This window comes from Macrotis lagotis, chromosome 6, assembly GCF_037893015.1.
Source record: "Macrotis lagotis isolate mMagLag1 chromosome 6, bilby.v1.9.chrom.fasta, whole genome shotgun sequence".
Lineage (NCBI taxonomy): Eukaryota > Metazoa > Chordata > Mammalia > Peramelemorphia > Peramelidae > Macrotis > Macrotis lagotis.
This window is the reverse complement of record NC_133663.1, coordinates 52,434,319-52,439,158: the sequence shown is the minus strand read 5'-3', so window position 1 is coordinate 52,439,158 and position 4,840 is coordinate 52,434,319. Positions and strand designations below refer to the sequence as shown.

General features: G+C 43.4%; 1 pseudogene; it reads left to right on the top strand.

The window, feature by feature from the left end:
- Positions 1–2,817: 2,817 nt before the first annotated feature.
- On the top strand, positions 2,818–4,055 carry LOC141491647 (uracil phosphoribosyltransferase homolog pseudogene; annotated as a pseudogene).
- Positions 4,056–4,840: the final 785 nt, after the last annotated feature.

Here is a 4,840-nt window from a genome sequence, read left to right as displayed (position 1 = left end):
TTCAAAAAAGACACATGGAAGAATCAGGTAAACTTCCAAGGATGATTTTCCATAAAATACCATAGAAATAAAATTTCTATGGATACAAATGCTAGAGATATAGGGATTATAAAATGCTGCTGTTTATTAAATGAAAGTATTGATTTAAAGAGCAAAGTACAATCTTGAAGACTTTATCCAAAGTGACTGAAACACAAATCAGAATCACAGAATAAAAAAAAATGAAATTACTGCAAAAATTTTATTCATTGAGCTACTTCAATTGTTATTAATCAAGGAATTAAAAGGGATAAATGATCAAAGGATTATTGCCAGCAACCCCAATCCCCACCCTGCCCTCAGATCACTGCTTTGTTGTTGCAGACAGGCTTGCACAGCACAATGAAACTATGAGCTATGTTGTCCTGGGTTATCCAGGTCATAGTGGAGAATTCTGACAAAAGGTGATCCACTGGAGAAGGAAAGGGCAAATCAGTCCAATCTCCTTGCCAAGAAATCCCCATGGGCAGTATTAAAAAACAAAAGAGATGACATCAGAAGTTGATTCCCTCACATCAGAAGGTAGTGTCAAGTATCTATTGGGGAAAGAGTAGAAACATATAATGACAATATTAATGAAACATCTGGGTCAGAGACAAAGGGAAGCTCAGCTGAGAATGTGTCTGTGACAAATGAAAAACCCAATGCTGTAAAGATTTATAATGCATAAGAACTTGGAATACAGGATCTACAAATCAAGGTAAGCTGGATGTGATCAAACAGGAATTGGAAAGATTAAACAACATCTTGGGTGTCAGTAAACTTAAACAGATAGAATTGAGTGAATTTAGTTCATATATAATCTCAAAAATGACCAAATATTACCTGTTCAACACCGGAGTCATAGAAATCTATGCTCCAACCATTGATACCAAAGAGACCAAAACTGGTCAGTTCTATAAATATCTATAATACCTAGAAATTACATCCCCCCAAAAAATATCACATCATAGCGATTGGAATGCTAAGTAAAAAATGAAAAAGTAATTTGAATAATGGGCAAAGTTTGATTTTGGAATACAAAATAAAGCAGGGCAGAAAACAAGAGAGATTTGGGAAGATAACTTATTGGTCATGACAAACACTTCTTTTCAATAATTGTAAAGGCAGCTCTACATATGGACGTGATTAGATGGTCAATATTGAAATCAGATTGATTATATACTTCACGGCCAAAGGTGGAGAAGCTCTATACAGTCAGTTAAAAAAAACTGGAGCTGACTAATGCTTAGATAATAAATTTCTTATTGTGAAATTCAGATTAAAAAGAAAAAAGTAGGGGAAAACATCAACAATATAGATAGGACCTAAATAATATCCCTTATGAATAGGAAAAGAAAATGATGAACAGATTTAAGGGATTTGTTTTCTAAGAGTATCAGAAGACCATGGACAGAGCTTTTCAATATAATATAGGAAGCAGCAACAAAAAAAAATCATTCTAAAGGGGAAAAAAGATCAAGAAAGTAAAATGGCTTTCTGATGAGGTTTTACAAATAGCTAGAAGAAGAAAGGAAGCAAAGGTAGAGGAGAAAGAGAAAGATATACTCAACTGGAATCAGAATTTCAGAGACTAGCAAGGAGGGATGTGAAGGGGAGCAATACAAAGAAATAGAAGAAAAGAATATAATGGGAAAGACAAGCAATGTTTTCAAGAATTTTAGAGATATCAAGTGAAAGTGATATAAAAATGAGCATGATAACAAAGAAACCCAAAGTGGGGGATTTAGAGATTAAGAGGAGATAGCAAGAATACACAAAAGAATAAGAAAGCTCTTAACATCATTAATAACTATGCCACTTATAGGTCAACAAGGTTCACTTAAGATTCTGCAAAATTCTGGCAAAGATGGTGGAGAGAATACAGGCACTGTGCTAAGGTTTCCTGGTTTCCCCACAGAAATAGTATGAAAGAAACTTCTTAACAGAAATCCTATTGACAAAACCCAAAAAAGAGAAGCTAGGAGAAGAATACCTACTTATAAGGTCTGTCTTCTGAGATCTTGGGTGAACCATGGGGCAGGAAGCAGAGAGCTAGTGGGGGCAGGGTGAGAGCCGGACTAACCTAAGATCAGCCAGAGGCTTGATCGTGGGAGTGGAGGTCTGGGGGGCCCAAGCACAGAGAGCTGCAGAGTACAGCCGGCCATTGATCCACTCAGCTTGGGGCATGAGCTCCATACTTTCAGTGGAATCCTCTTCCCAGAACAAACATAGTAACAGTCTCCCCCACTCTCCCCCCTCACCATGCTCAGGCCCAGTTGTAGGCAGAGCTCCCAGTTGAAAAGGAGATTGACATTCTAGAACCAGGGCACAGCCACATTGTTCAAGGATAATTCAGACCTGCTGCTGTTCTTACCCCCTCCAGGCTGAGGGAGAGGGCCTCAAATCAAGATCACAGACACTTCTGAGAAAGCAACTAGCACCCTGTACTGGTTGGCCCACTTGGAGTTACTAAACTCAGTGATGACCAAATACTCTAGGAACCTCAACAACCTCTCCCCCCAGATCGTAGGAAAATGAAGAAAGGCCATAAGAAGGGGGGGGAGGTCTGTAGAAAACTATCTAGATGGTAAAGACCATGAATAAGAGATCTAGAACCTCTGATGAGAATATGAATTGCTCTCCAGCCCAGAAAGACTTCCTAGAAGAAATCAGGAAGGAGTTTAAAAAATCAATTGGAGGGGGTGGCTAAGTGGCGCAGTAGATGGAGCACTGGCCTTGGAGTCAAGAGTTACCTGAGGGAAGCGGAGCACGGGCGCGTGCTGCCGCCGCCCCCAGCTCCCTCAGGCTCTCTCGGCCATGGCCCCCGGTGGATGGCCCAGCAGCTCCGCGGCCCGTAGCCATGCCCTGTCACAACCAGCAGCTGGTCCCCCCGGGGGCGGTGGGAGCCGCAGCCACCGCCTCCCTGTGCCCCGAACCGCCAGAAGCCTGCAAAAGGCCCAGCCAGGAGCTGGCCGGGGGCCGGCCAAGCCGGCCTGGGCCAACGGCGCCGTGGTCAGGCCGGCCGGGGACGGTGCCGAGGGCCCCCAGCAGGGGAAGGGGCCCCCCAAGGTGGAGGAGGGCGAACCACAGGAGTCCTCCTGCCCGCTGGGCCCGCAGCTCAAGCTGCTCCCCATGAACGACCAGATCTGGGAGCTCCAGACCATCATCTTGGACAAGACAGCCAGTCGAGGGGACTTCATGTTTTCTGCGGACCGTTTGATTAGGCTTGTTGTGGAAGAGGGGCTGAATCAGCTGCCGTACAAAGAGTGCACAGTGACCACTCCGACAGGTTATAAGTATGAAGGAGTGAAATTTGAGAAGGGGAATTGTGGGGTCAGCATAATGAGAAGCGGAGAGGCCATGGAGCAGGGTTTGCGGGACTGCTGCCGCTCAATCCGAATCGGAAAGATTCTGATCCAGAGTGATGAGGAGACCCAAAGAGTCAAGGTCTATTATGCCAAGTTCCCCCCAGACATTTATTGGAGAAAAGTCCTACTGATGTATCCAATTCTAAGCACTGGAAATACTGTCACTGAGGCTGTAAAAGTCCTTATAGAGCACGGTGTTCAACCCAATTTCATCATTGTCCTTAGTCTCTTTTCTACTCTTCATGGTGCTACGTCGATCATTCAGGAGTTCCCAGACATCACCATTTTAACCACAGAGGTCCATTCTGTTGCACCAACACATTTTGGACAGAAGTATTTTGGAACAGATTAACTTCAAGGAAAACTTAGTTTCCCTATATGATATTATAAGAGTGTACCAAGTTTCCTCTTGTCCCATTTTGGTTGGGGAATGGGATGAGACAATGCAAATGGAGGGGCTATTTAAATGAATTTCTCTTTCTGGGCCAAACAGAAAATATTGGTGGTATCTTCATTTAATTTGGGTTTTTTTGACCATTGGAACCAAGTGCAGTAATAAGGCACACTCAGCTCTTAGAATTCATGGGAATTTTAATAATGTGCTTATGCAAATTAACGGACTCTTCAATGAATTAATGTATTCTCTAGTTTCTGAACTGCCCTGCTCTGAAGTTTCTTGTAGTTAGAAATAAAACCAAGAAGTCAGTTCTCTAAGACCCATTGGGATTTGCTTTGTGTTCTGTATGCTTTTTGCTCCCCTGGGGTGTGTGTGTGTGTGTGTGTGTGTGTGTGTGTGTGTGTGTGTGCCTGCACACGTGTGTATGGGCTAAGCCCACTTTCCACCTTCTTCTATTCTTCACTTTCCCAGTTTTGGCTTTTTCTGGTGACTCATAAACAAAACTGAATGCCTCTGGAATTTTTCATTTTCTTTCCCATCCAGCTGGCAGACCCAAGATGTGGGCCCTAGAATGTGTGCTTGACTTTTCAGTTGGTCCATCTTTTCTCTCTGTGGCTCGTTTCCCCAGCAATGCGTACCTGGCTGGGTAGTGAAGGAAAAGGGGGCCATTTTGGCAACTGGGCTGGAGCAGTGACCCCCCCCCCCCCACCACTGACCACCCCAGGGAAGACAGAATGGCGACACAGGAGGGCTAAATACAGTTAAATACCATCCATCCAGAGAAAGGAAATGATGGTTGGGTGTGAGTGGGGCAGGGTAGGGGGTGGTCGCAGACAGAATGGTTTTTTGCTTGGTCTTTTAGCCAATAAGTAAATTAAAATGATGTGATTCATATTGATGATTTTTAACTAGGAGACTAGGACCTGGAAAAGTCATTTGGCAAGTTTTGTCGATTGTAATGTGCCGAAATGGGACAAAAGAAGGCCATGCTTTGTATAATCCCAATAATTTGTGGGTGTTGCTATTCTGGCTTCCCAAATGGAGAAAGAATCAT